Below are 15,270 nucleotides of genomic sequence, written 5' to 3' on the forward strand. Positions count from 1 at the left end.
ATAATAGAAACTGAAAACTAACTTAGCTATACCCTCCCTCCAAAGCCCCATAAATACATCTTGTTTGTAATACGTACTGGGACATTTCAGTTACGTTACACTACTGGGAAACACTGTTCATTACCACCAATATTTACTGAAATACGGTACATAGAATGGCAAATCTACACAGTGTCCTGTTTAGGCCTATACTTTACGCCAGTTAATGTAGTGTTTGCTTTTAATTTGGTACATGATGAAGACAAAGTGAGTTACTCAACACTTCGATTATTGACGATACGTACGTATTATACTGAAACGTGAACTTGAAAACTAAGAATTTAATTCTTTGAATTAAGATACCTTTTGCAAATGTTTTGGGTGTGTAGGGAAAACTGATGGTACAGCATTTTCTCGGAGCCTTACTGTTGAAAGGGAAGTTCGGTCTATGTCCTCTTCTCGGAAATGCTAAGAACATATAGTGCTCCATTTAGACGCACGCCAATTCTTCCTCCTCACGGCATTCTCCCACAGAGCTTTCCGACTTTCATTTTTAGGAAATCTAAAGTCATACAGGAGAAAAACACGCTATAGTGCAAGTACCGATGTAGCACACGTTCATTCACAATGATCTTGTAAAATCACACTTAACGAGACAACTTACACATGAAATGTTATTCCCTTCGATTTCGCATCACAATCAGAACGATTCGTACATCCGAACACCACACAAGTCACCATAATAGCGCAAAATCCTTCCAAAAGCGAGCGACAAGCCTATGCACACAAGCTTACAGCAGCAATGTTTTGGTCGGATTGAGATGGCTACCCTCGGCTTCACATAGCTTCACAGCTGTGACGTCACGGCGTCTCCCTCTATTCTTACCTCCACGGTCGCATCAACGTATTCTGCCTGTTTACATATCTCTGTATTTGAATACGTAGTTCCTTTGGCACTTCTGTGTACAACACAACAACAGTCCTACCACACTTCCCTGGGGCACCCCTAACGACTCCCTTGTCTCTGATGAACACTCGCCGCAGAGGACAACATAGTGCGTTCATCAGACAGTGTAGGTACGTGTGTAGCAGCAGATAATAAGAGAAGGACCTCTAGCCGTACTGCATTGCGAGTACAGCAAACAACAGGGAGCAAGCACGTAATAACGCATGGGTAACGCGTTTGCGCTCGTTTGTGCTGAAAATGCGGCATTATGAAATCGACCGATAATTTTGTAGCAACCACTAGACGCCGCTCGCGCAGGCCCACAATCGCTTCGGAAGCTCCCTGATTTACCTAGAGCGACTGGACACGAGGGACTGTTTGTTGGTCTGTCACTATTCACTGCGCGTCATTCTGCTCTCGGTTCGCTGAACTCTGGCCCCGGATTGGCAGCGATTAATCCGCTCTGCGCCGGTGCTTTACACAGGTCGGCGGCGGACAATTGTGTGTTACGCGACTCGCTCGTCTGTGTGTGTGTGTGTGTGTGTGTGTGTCGAAAACGCGCGACAACACGGGGGCTCGATGCGCTCTAAGCCAATATTTACACGGGTAGCGTTTTTCGACTAGCGGCCATTACGCCACACACGCGCGCCGGAATCACCGCTGCGTATGACTGGCTTACCCGGGGATAATCTGGGGTTAAGGGGCACTGTGACAGCCGTATCCAGGGGTAGCGGAAAGAGTCAGCAAGTTAAAATACCGGAAAAAAAGACAAAATAAATATTTATTCTGTAAAGGCTGCACAGAGTTCGCTTCGACCGCAGAGCAGAATAGAGCATGGATACATTGTAACTAGGACTGTTGATATTTTTAAAATTTTCGGGACTCCGATACACCTATATTTAAAAAGTACCATTATCGACCCTAGATAAACCGAAAAAAGTATCGATACATAGACAAAAGGTATCGATGTACCGGCCTATAAAAATATCGGCTTGTAATCTCCCCCGCGTCCTTACTAATTCCTGCTATTGTCCGCAACAAGCAAAGTCTATTCTGAAAAATCTGAGAAGACCGAAGATTACAATAAACTTTCTAGTTGACTTAGCTTTTCGTGTAGAGTTGTCTCCATTTCTTCTTGTCTAGTGGTCTGATTAGTGAAACTGAAATTCTCACATTTTAGTTCCTCATGGCTGAAATGATCTCAATAAGTCTAAAGACTCTTGTTGCAGAATTTTGGTCACATTTTAGTACACCATACACCCTTTTGAATTTTCACATTAACAATGCCGAAATTACATTGTTCGCCTAAAATACAAAAATACGTCCGATCACATCAGAGGCATGCTTACTACCACTTACAATTTTGCTTGACAAGTGAGTTTCTATTGATTTCGATTATTTATTTCATAACAGAATCCAGAAACAAACATAGTAAACAATACTAGATTGCGTAATTAATAATAGAAATTTTAAGTGCACCAAATAATTCGCAATTTAAAATGCTTCTATAGAAAAATAATAATCTTTACTGTACATTCAGAAGCCGGCCGGTGTGACCGAACGGTTCTAGGAGCTTCAGTCTGGAACCGCGCGACCGCTACTGTCACAGGTTCGAATCCTCCCTTGGGCGCGGATGCGTGACCTCAGATGTTAAGTCCAATACTGCTCACAGTTGGACCAATTGTACATTCAGAGCTAGTACTTATCGATTGTAATTCCTTTTCACAAATTATAGCTTTAAATATAACACATTGTGTGCAAACGTACATGAAAGTTTGCAGAAAAGCAGCTGAAATAATACTGACCTGTCCAAAACAAGAAGAATAGTACTGGTATTGACAACTACAGCCGGCCGCTGTGGCCGAGCGGTTCTAGGTGCTACAGTCTGGAGCCGCGCGACCGCTATGGTCGCAGGTTCGAATCCTGCCTCGGGCATGGATGTGTGTGATGTCCTTAGGTTAGTTAGGTTTAAGTAGTTCTAAGTTCTACGGGACTGGGTGTTGTGTGATGTCCTTAGGTTAGTTAGGTTTAAGTAGTTCTACGTTCTAGGGGACTTATGACCACAGCAGTTGAGTCCCATAGTGCTCAGAGCCATTTGAACCATCTAGGGGACAAATGACCTCAGAAGTTTAGTCCCATAGTGCTCAGAGCCAATTGAACCATTATTGTCAGCAATAAGCGAAGTCTTATATGAAAACTTTGAGAAGACCAATGTTTACAATAATCTTTCTAGTTTACTTCGTATAGAGTTTGTAAGTAGGCTTTTTAGGTTTTTATATTGGTTACGCCACGTAGAACTCTGTATGGAAATCACTGGCTGTGCTGTGTGCAGTCTGTGGCCGGTTGGCATTGTTGAAAAACTCTCTATTGTAGTGGCCAATTGGCTGTTAACAGCGCATAGCGTTGCGCAGTTGGAGGTGAGCCGCCAGCAGTGGTGCGGAGAGAAATGGAGGAGTTTTCAGAGCGGATGATGTGGACGTGTGTCCATCAGAGACAGTAAATTTGTTAAGACTGGATGTCATGAACTGCTATATATATTATGACTTTTGAACACTATTAAGGTAAATACATTGTTTGTTCTTTATCAAAATCTTTCATTTGCTAACTATGCCTATGAGTAGTTAGTGCCTTCAGTAGTTAGAATCTTTTATTTAGCTGGCAGTAGTGGCGCTCGCTGTATTGCAGTAGTTCGAGATACGAAGATTTTTGTGAGGTAATGGACTTGTGAAAGGTATAGGTTATTGTTAGTCAGGGCCATTCTTTTGTAGGGATTATTGAAAGACTGCGTTGCGCTAAAAATATTGTGTGTCAGTTTAGTGTTGATCAGAAGAGGTAAAAAAGCGAAATGCCTGAGTACGTTCAGTTCTGCTCAGCTGTTTGAAAATCAAATAATGTAAGGGGTTTATCAGCACAGTAATTCATTAATTTTTCTAAGGGGACGTTTCAAGTTGTCTCCCTTTCTTCTTGTGTAGGGGTCTGATTCTTGAAGCTGAAATTGTCACATTTAAGTTCCACATGGCTGAATTGATCCCAATAGATTGGATTGGATAGTTTGGGAGAAGAGAGAGACAGCGATGTCATCGGTCTCATCGAGTTAGGGAAGGATGGGGAAGGAAGTCGGCCGTGCCCTTTGAAAGAAACCATCCCGGCATTTGTCTCGAGTGATTTAGGGAGATCACGGAAAATCTAAATCAGGACGGTCGGACGCTGGATTGAAACCGTCGTCCTCCCGAATGCGTGTCCAATCTCAACAAAAAAAAAATGGTTCAAATGGCTCTGAGCACCATGGGACTTAACTGCTGAGGTCATCAGTCCCCTAGAACTTAGAACTGCTTAAACATAACTAACCTAAGGACATCACACACATCAATGCCCGAGGCAGGATTCGAGCCTGCGACCGTAGCGGTCGTGCGGTTCCAGACTGTAGCGCCTAGAACCGCTCGGTCACCATGGCCGGCCCAATCTCAGCAGATGTGAAGACTGTTGTTGCAGAATTTTTGTCACATTTTAGTACGCCATACAGCTTTTTGAATTTTCACATTAATAAAGCCGAAATTACAGTGTTTGCCTAAAACACAAAAATACATCCAATCACATCAGAGGCATGCTTACTGCCACTTACAATTTTCCTTGTCAAATGAGTTTCTATTGATTTCGATTATTTATTTCATAACAGAATCCTGAAATAAACATGGTAAACAATACTAGATTCCGTAATTAATAATAGAAAATTTTAAGTGCACCAAATAATTCGTAATTTGAAATGTTTCTATATAAAAAAAATAATCTTAACTGTACAATCAGAAGCCAGTTCTAGGCGCTTCAGTCTGGAACCGCGCGACTGCTACGGTCGCAGGACCGAATCCTGCCTCGGTCACGTCCTTAGGTTAATTAGTTCTAAGTTCTAGGGGACTGATGACCTCAGATGTTAAGTCTCATAGTGCTTGGAGCCATTTGGACAATTTGTACATTCAGAGCTAGTACTTATCGATTGTAATTCCTTTTCACAAATTTTAGCTTTAAATATAACATATTCTGTGCAAAATTACATTTATGTTTTCAGAAAAGCAGCTGAGATAATACTGACCTGTCCACAACAAGAAAAATAATAGTGGTATCGACAACTACTGTTGAGGCACAGTAGTGCTAGAGGAGGATGTCCCGCTGCAGGCTGCACATTGTAAATGTACTGCTGGTTTTAGAGCAGTATATTTATGTATTGATTTGTTATTAGATATTCTGTACATCGACAAGCTATCAGCGTGCTTATCTCCCTTACAGACAGCACGGATTCAGAAAATACCGTTCTTGTGAAACACAACTAGCTCTTTATACTCATGAAGTGGTAAGTGCTATCGACACGAGATGTCAAATTGATTCCATATTTTTAGATTTTCAGAAGGCTTTCGACACCGTTCCTCACAAGCGTCTTCTAACCAAACTGAGTGCCTACGGAGTATCGCCCCAGTTGTGCGACTGGATTCGTGATTTCCTGTCAGAAAGGTCACAGTTCGTAGTAATAGACGGAAAGTCATCGAGTAAAACAAAAGTAATATCCGGCGTTCCCCAAGGAAGTGTTATTGTCCCTCTATTGTTCCTGATCTATTTTAACGCCATAGGAGACAATCTGAGTAGCCGTCTTAGATTGTTTGCAGATGATGCCGTCATTTACCGTCTTGAAAAGCCATCAGATGATCAAAACGACTTGCAAAATGGTTTAGATAAGATATCTGTATGGTGGGAAAAGTGATAATTGACCCTGAATAAAGAAAAGTGTGAAGTTATTCACAAGAGTACTAAAAGAAATCAGCTAAATTTCGATTACGCGGTAAGTCACACAAATCTGAAGGCTGTAAATTCAACTAAATACTTAGGGATTACAATTACAAACAACCTAAATTGGAACGATCACATAGATAATATTGTGGGTAGAGCAAACCAAAGACTGCGATTCATTGGCAGAACACTTAGAAAGTGCAACAGGTCTACTAAAGAGACTGCTTACACCACGCTTGTCCGCCCTATTCTGGAATACTGCTGTGCGGTGCGGGATCCGCATCAGGTGGGACTGACGGATGACATCGAAAAAGAACAAAGAAGGGCGGCTCGTTTTGTATTATCGCGAAATAGGGGATCTAGTGCCACAGACATGATACGTGAACTGTAGTGGCAATCATTAAAACAAAGGCGATTTTCGTTGTGACGGGATGTTCTCATGGAATTTCAATCGGCAGTTTTCTCCTCCGATTGCGAAAACATTCTGTTTTCACCCACTTACATAGGGAGAAATGATCATCACGATAAAATAAATCAGGGCTCGCACAGAAAAACTTAAGTGTTCGTTTTTCCCGCGTGCCTTCCGAGAGCGGAACGGTAGCTTGAAGGTGGTTCATTGAACCCTCTGCCAGGCACTTTATTGTGAATAGCAGAGTAATCACGTAGACGTATATATATATATATATATATATATATATATATATATATATATATATATATATATATATATATATATATATATATATATATATATATATATGTAGATGTAGATGTACAGCAAGAACTGAAAGGAAAACGATGCACGTTTACGCTTGGCGATAACCACTTTGCTAACAGTAGTAACTGCATGTACGTAGCTCAATAAGAGTTGTCCGATGGGTCTGTCGTTCGGTTTCGTCACATATCGGATTTGTCCGGAACACTTCATGTCACCTTCCATGATTTTTCATTTTTGCAAACGTCAGCGACTTACCAGTTGTAGTCTTAAAACTCCGTGGTGAAACTAAACGCTGCAATTTCTGTTGGTAGCGCCGACCACGTCACCGTTTCCTCCATACATCTCTGTCCACCCCAAAGACAATCTTGTTATTTAGATTTTTATTCACCAGTTTGAGCAACTATTTTTCAAGAATGCCGATGAGCAGAAATAACACATCAGTTGCGTTAAAATTTGTTTTTTAACGCAACTGGCGTGCTTTTTATTCACATCCGAAACCGTGTTATTCTATTCACACCGTCACCCGACAGTGCTGTCGGCTTCTTCTTCGTGCCGTCTATACTTGCTTCACATAGTCAAAGGGAAAGACTGGACGTGATGAGAGCTGAAACAAAAAATAGTAAGACTCATTCACACAGTGAAAGTGAGATTATTTTCTACTACTATTAATACTAGCACCACTGTAGTAATGACAAATTGTTACCTTTTTGTTCGTCACAGTACTGCTTACACATGAATTAACTTCGTATCGCTTCATTTTCTAATCAACACTCGCCGAATTTTGAGGAGTTACCGGTTAGAACTGCAATAATATTTATAACACTAGAGACAAAAATCAGTGAAAGGGAAGAAGACTGAGCCAATACTGCGATAGAGATACAGTACCTTCGTCAGATACGGGTTGACTTTTCACACACCGAGCGAGGTGGCGCAGTGGCTAGACACTGGACTCGCATTCGGGAGGATGACGGTTCAATCCCGCGTCCGGCCATCCTGATTTAGGTTTTCCGTCATTTCCCTAAATCATTCCAGGAAAATGCCGGGATGGTTCCTCTGAAAGGCCACGGCCGACTTCCTTCCCCATCCTTCCCTAATCCGATGACACCGATGACCACGCTGTCTGGTCTCCTTCCCCAAAACAACCATCCAACCAACTTTTCACACCTGTCACTTAAGAAACGAAATATCTGCTGGATGGGGGTATTCCGATTGTGAAACACACTGAAAAGCCAAAGAAACTGGTACACCTGCGTAATATCGTGTAAGGGCCCCGTGAGAACGTAGAAGTGCTGGGACACGACGTGGCATGGACCCAACTAATGTCTGAAGTAGTGCTGGAGGTAACTCACACCATGAATCCTGCAGGTCTGTCCATAAATCCATAAGAGTACGAGAAGTGGAGATCTCTACTGAACAGCACGTTGCTAAGCATCCCAGAGATGCTCAATAATGATCATATCTGGCGAGTCTGGTGACCAGAGGAAGTGTTTAACCTCAGAAGACTCTTCCTGGAGCCACTGTGTAGCAATTCTGGATGTGTGGGGTGTCGTATTGTCCTGATGGAAATGCCCAAGTCCATGGGAATGCACAATGGAAACGAATGGATGCAGGTGATCAGACAGGATGCTTACGTACGTGTCACCTGTCAGAGTTGTACCTAGATGTAACAGGGGTACTATATCAGAGGCCCCACGAGCTTGAACAGTCCCCTGCTTACATGCAGGGTCCAGGGATTCCCGAGGTTGTCTCCATTGGAATTGCCCAAGTCCGTGGGAATGCACAATGGAAACGAATGGATGCAGGTGATCGGACAGGATGCTTACGTACGTGTCACCTGTCAGAGTTGTACCTAGACGTAACAGGGGTACTATATCAGAGGCCCCACGAGCTTCAATAGCCCCTGCTGACATGCAGGGTCCATGGATTCCCGAGGTTGTCTCCATTGGAATTGCCCAAGTCCGTGGGAATGCACAATGGAAACGAATGGATGCAGGTGATCAGACAGGATGCTTACGTACGTGTCACCTGTCAGAGTTGTATCTAGATGTAACAGGGGTACTATATCAGAGGCCCCACGAGCTTGAACAGTCCCCTGCTGACATGCAGGGTCCATGGATTCCCGAGGTTGTCTCCATTGGAATTGCCCAAGTCCGTGAGAATGCACAATGGAAGCGAATGGATGCAGGTGATCAGACAGGATACTTACGTACGTGTCACCTGTCAGAGTTGTATCTAGATGTAACAGGGGTACTATATCAGAGGCCCCACGAGCTTGATCAGTCCCCTGCTGACATGCAGGGTCCATGGATTCCCGAGGTTGTCTCCATTGGAATTGCCCAAGTCCGTGAGAATGCACAATGGAAACGAATGGATGCAGGTGATCAGACAGGATACTTACGTACGTGTCACCTGTCAGAGTTGTATCTAGATGTATCAGGGGTACTATATCAGAGGCCCCACGAGCTTGATCAGTCCCCTGCTGACATGCAGGGTCCATGGATTCCCGAGGTTGTCTCCATTGGAATTGCCCAAGTCCGTGAGAATGCACAATGGAAACGAATGGATGCAGGTGATCAGACAGGATACTTACGTACGTTTCACCTGTCAGAGTTGTATCTAGATGTAACAGGGGTACTATATCAGAGGCCCCACGAGCTTGATCAGTCCCCTGCTGACATGCAGGGTCCATGGATTCCCGAGGTTGTCTCCATTGGAATTGCCCAAGTCCGTGAGAATGCACAATGGAAGCGAATGGATGCAGGTGATCAGACAGGATACTTACGTACGTGTCACCTGACAGAGTTGTATCTAGATGTAACAGGGGTACTATATCAGAGGCCCCACGAGCTTGAACAGTCCCCTGCTGATATGCAGGGTCCATGGATTCCCGAGGTTGTCTCCATTGGAATTGCCCAAGTCCGTGAGAATGCACAATGGAAACGAATGGATGCAGGTGATCAGACAGGATACTTACGTACGTGTCACCTGTCAGAGTTGTATCTAGATGTAACAGGGGTACTATATCAGAGGCCCCACGAGCTTGAACAGTCCCCTGCTGACATGCAAGGTCCATGGATTCCCGAGGTTGTCTCCATTGGAATTGCCCAAGTCCGTGAGAATGCACAATGGAAGCGAATGGATGCAGGTGATCAGACAGGATACTTACGTACGTGTCACCTGTCAGAGTTGTATCTAGATGTAACAGGGGTACTATATCAGAGGCCCCACGAGCTTGATCAGTCCCCTGCTGACATGCAGGGTCCACGGATTCCCGAGGTTGTCTCCATTGGAATTGCCCAAGTCCGTGAGAATGCACAATGGAAGCGAATGGATGCAGGTGATCAGACAGGATACTTACGTACGTGTCACCTGTCAGAGTTGTATCTAGATGTAACAGGGGTACTATATCAGAGGCCCCACGAGCTTGAACAGTCCCCTGCTGACATGCAAGGTCCATGGATTCCCGAGGTTGTCTCCATTGGAATTGCCCAAGTCCGTGAGAATGCACAATGGAAACGAATGGATGCAGGTGATCAGACAGGATACTTACGTACGTGTCACCTGTCAGAGTTGTATCTAGATCTAACAGGGGTACTATATCAGAGGCCCCACGAGCTTGAACCGTCCCCTGCTGACATGCAGGGTCCATGGATTCCCGAGGTTGTCTCCATTGGAATTTCCCAAGTCCGTGAGAATGCACAATGAAAACGAATGGATGCAGGTGATCAGACAGGATGCTTACGTACGTGTCACCTGTCAGAGTTGTATCTAGATGTAACAGGGGTACTATATCAGAGGCCCCACGAGCTTGAACAGTCCCCTGCTGACGTGAAAGGCCCATGGATTCCCGAGGTTGTCTCCATTGGAATTGCCCAAGTCCGTGAGAATCCACAATGGAAACGAATGGATGCAGGTGATCAGACAGGATACTTACGTACGTGTCACCTGTCAGAGTTGTATCTAGATGTAACAGGGGTACTATATCAGAGGCCCCACGAGCTTGATCAGGAAAATAGCGGGTAGGTCGGGGAAGAATGCCAGTGTGCACTCGGTGTGCTTGCCGGGGGGTCTCGTCCGTAATGTGGAGGAGGCCCTTCCGGCAGCTATTGAACGCACTGGGTGTGACCGGCTGCAGATAGTAGCACATGTCGGAACGAATGACGCCTGCCGCTTGGGTTCTGAGGCCATCCTTGGTTCCTTCCGGCAGCTGGCTGATTTGGTGAAGACAACCAGCATCGCACGCGGAGTGCAAGCTGAGCTTCATATCTGCAGCATAGTGCCCAGAGTCGATCGCGGTCCTCTGGTTTGGAGCCGTGTGGAGGGTCTAAACCAGAGGCTCAGACGACTCTGCGACTATAATGGTTGCAAATTCATCGACCTCCGTTATTGGGTGGAGAACTGTAGGGCCCCCCTAGACAGGTCAGGCGTGCACTACACACCGGAAGCAGCTACTAGGGTAGCAGAGTACGTGTGGCGTGCACACGGAGGTTTTTTAGGTTAGAGGGACCCCCCCTTGGGCGAAACGATAAAATACCTGACGGCTTACCAGAGAGGACATTATCATCGTTGATAAAGAACGTCCGTCCTCAGAGACCAAAAACAGGAAAAGTTAACGTAATATTGGTAAACTGCAGGAGTATCCAGGGCAAGGTTCCTGAATTAGTATCTCTTATTGAAGGAAATAGTGCGCATATAGTATTAGGAACGGAAAGTTGGTTAAAACCGGAAGTGAACAGTAACGAAATCCTAGACACAGAATGGAATATATACCTCAAGGATAGGATAAACGCCAATGGTGGAGGAGTATTTATAGCAGTAAAGAATTCAATAATATCCAGTGAAGTTATTAGCGAATGCGAATGTGAAATAATCTGGGTTAAGCTAAGTATCAAAGGTGGGTCAGATATGATAGTCGGATGCTTCTATAGACCACCTGCATCAGCAACCGTAGTAGTTGAGCGCCTCAGAGAGAACCTGCAGAACGTCGTGAAGAAGTTTCGTGATCATACTATTGTAATAGGGGGAGACTTCAATCTACCAGGTATAGAATGGGATAGTCACACAATCAGAACTGGAGCCAGGGACATAGACTCTTGTGACATTATCCTGACTGCCTTGTCCGAGAATTACTTCGAGCAGATAGTTAGAGAACCAACTCGTGAAGCTAACGTTTTAGACCTCATAGCAACAAATAGACCGGAACTTTTCGACTCCGTGAATGTAGAAGAGGGTATCAGTGATCATAAGTCAGTGGTTGCATCAATGACTACAAGTGTAATAAGAAATGCCAAGAAAGGAAGGAAAATATATTTGCTTAACAAGAGTGATAGGGCACAAATCGCAGAATATCTGAGTGACCACCATCAAACGTTCATTTCTGAGGAAGAGGATGTGGAACAAAAATGGAAAAAATTCAGAAACATCGTCCAGTACGCCTTAGATAAGTTCGTACCGACTAAGGTCCAAAGCGAGGGGAAAGATCCACCGTGGTATAACAATCATGTACGAAAGGTACTACGGAAACAAAGAAAGCTTCATCATAGGTTTAAGAGTAGTCGAATCATAGCTGATAAGGAAAAGCTGAACGAAGCGAAAAAGAGCGTAAAGAGAGCAATGAGAGAAGCATTCAACGAATTCGAACATAAAACATTGGCAAACAATCTAAACAAGAACCCTAAAAAGTTTTGGTCATATGTAAAATCGGTAAGCGGATCTAAATCCCCTATTCAGTCACTCGTTGACCACGATGGCACCGAAACAGAGGACGACCGAAGAAAGGCAGAAATACTGAATTCAGTGTTCCGAAACTGTTTCACTGCGGAAAATCGTAACACGGTCCCTGACTTCAGCCGTCGCACGGACGCCAAAATGGAAAATATTGAAATAAACGATATCGGAATTGAAAAACAACTGCTATCACTTAGTAGCGGAAAAGCATCCGGACCAGACGAGATACCCTTAAGATTCTACAGTGATTATGCTAAAGAACTTGCCCCCTTTCTATCAACAATTTATCGTAGATCGCTGGAAGAACGTAAAGTACCTAGCGACTGGAAGAAAGCGCAGGTCGTTCCCATTTTCAAGAAGGGTCATAAATCAGATGCGAATAATTATAGGCCTATTTCGCTTACGTCAATCTGTTGTAGAATAATGGAACACGTTTTGTGTTCTCGTATTATGACGTTCTTAGATAATACAAATCTCCTTCATCATAACCAACATGGATTCCGCAAACAGAGATCATGTGAAACTCAGCTCGCCCTATTTGCCCAAGAAATTCACAGTGCCGTAGACACTGGCGAGCAGATTGATGCCGTATTCCTGGACTTCAGGAAGGCATTTGATACGGTTCCGCACTTACGTTTAATGAAAAAAATACGAGCTTACGGAATATCGGACCAGGTTTGTGATTGGATTCAGGATTTCCTAGAAGAAAGAACACAACATGTCATTCTTAACGGTTCAAAATCTGCAGATGTAGAGGTAATTTCGGGAGTACCGCAAGGAAGCGTGATAGGACCTTTATTGTTTACAATATACATAAATGACTTAGTTGACAACATCGGTAGCTCCGTGAGGCTATTTGCAGATGACACGGTTGTCTACAAGAAAGTAGCAACATCAGAAGACTCGTACGTACTCCAGGAAGACCTGCAGAGGATTAATGCATGGTGCGACAGCTGGCAGCTTTCCCTAAACGTAGATAAATGTAATATAATGCGCATACATAGGGGCAGAAATCCATTCCAGTACGATTATGCCATAGGTGGTAAATCATTGGAAGCGGTAACGACCGTAAAATACTTAGGAGTTACTATCCGGAGCGATCTGAAGTGGAATGATCACATAAAACAAATAGTGGGAAAAGCAGGCGCCAGGTTGAGATTCATAGGAAGAATTCTAAGAAAATGTGACTCATCGACGAAAGAAGTAGCTTACAAAACGCTTGTTCGTCCGATTCTTGAGTATTGCTCATCAGTATGGGACCCTTACCAGGTTGGATTAATAGAAGAGATAGACATGATCCAGCGAAAAGCAGCGCGATTCGTCATGGGGACATTTAGTCAGCGCGAGAGCGTTACGGAGATGCTGAACAAGCTCCAGTGGCGGACACTTCAAGAAAGGCGTTACGCAATACGGAGAGGTTTATTATCGAAATTACGAGAGAGCACATTCCGGGAAGAGATGGGCAACATATTACTACCGCCCACATATATCTCGCGTAATGATCACAACGAAAAGATCCGAGAAATTAGAGCAAATACGGAGACTTACAAGCAGTCGTTCTTCCCACGCACAATTCGTGAATGGAACAGGGAAGGGGGGATCAGATAGTGGTACAATAAGTACCCTCCGCCACACACCGTAAGGTGGCTCGCGGAGTATAGATGTAGATGTAGATGTAGATCAGCCCCCTGCTGACATGCAGGGTCCATGGATTCCCGAGGTTGTCTCCATTGGAATTGCCCAAGTCCGTGAGAATGCACAATGGAAACGAATGGATGCAGGTGATCAGACAGGATACTTACGTACGTGTCACCTGTCAGAGTTGTATCTAGATGTAACAGGGGTACTATATCAGAGGCCCCACGAGCTTGATCAGTCCCCTGCTGACATGCAGGGTCCATGGATTCCCGAGGTTGTCTCCATTGGAATTGCCCAAGTCCGTGAGAATGCACAATGGAAACGAATGGATGCAGGTGATCAGACAGGATGCTTACGTACGTGTCACCTGTCAGAGTTGTATCTAGATGTAACAGGGGTACTATATCAGAGGCCCCACGAGCTTGAACAGTCCCCTGCTGATATGCAGGGTCCATGGATTCCCGAGGTTGTCTCCATTGGAATTGCCCAAGTCCGTGAGAATGCACAATGGAAACGAATGGATGCAGGTGATCGGACAGGATACTTACGTACGTGTCACCTGTCAGAGTTGTATCTAGATGTAACAGGGGTACTATATCAGAGGCCCCACGAGCTTGAACAGTCCCTTGCTGACATGCAGGGTCCATGGATTCCCGAGGTTGTCTTCATTGGCATTGCCCAAGTCCGTGAGAATGCACAATGGAAACGAATGGATGCAGGTGATCGGACAGGATACTTACGTACGTGTCACCTGTCAGAGTTGTATCTAGATGTAACAGGGGTACTATATCAGAGGCCCCACGAGCTTGAACAGTCCCCTGCTGAAATGCAGGGTCCATGGATTCCCGAGGTTGTCTCCATTGGAATTGCCCAAGTCCGTGGGAATGCACAATGGAAACGAATGGATGCAGGTGATCAGACAGGATGCTTACGTACGTGTCACCTGTCAGACTTGTATCTAGATGTAACAAGGGTACTATATCAGAGGCCCTACGAGCTTGAACAGTCCCCTGCTGACATGCAGGGTCCAAGGATTCCCGAGGATGTCTCCATTGGAATTGCCCAAGTCCGTGGGAATGGACAATGGAAACGAATGGATGCAGGTGACCAGACAGGATGCCTACGTACGTGTCACCTGTCAGACTTGTATCTAGATGTAACAGGGGTACTATATCAGAGGCCCCACGAGCTTGAACAGTCCCCTGCTGACATGCAGGGTCCAAGGATTCCCGAGGATGTCTCCATTGGAATTGCCAAAGTCCGTGGGAATGCACAATGGAAATGAATGGATGCAGGTGATCAGAGAGGATGCTTACGTACGTGTCACCTGTCAGAGTTGTACCTAGATGTAACAGGGGTACTATATCAGAGGCCCCACGAGCTTGAACAGTCCCCTGCTGACATGCAGGGTCCAAGGATTCCCGAGGATGTCTCCATTGGAATTGTCCAAGTCCGTGGGAATGGACAATGGAAACAAATGGATGCA

This window comes from Schistocerca cancellata, chromosome 12 (genome assembly GCF_023864275.1).
Source record: "Schistocerca cancellata isolate TAMUIC-IGC-003103 chromosome 12, iqSchCanc2.1, whole genome shotgun sequence".
NCBI lineage: Eukaryota > Metazoa > Arthropoda > Insecta > Orthoptera > Acrididae > Schistocerca > Schistocerca cancellata.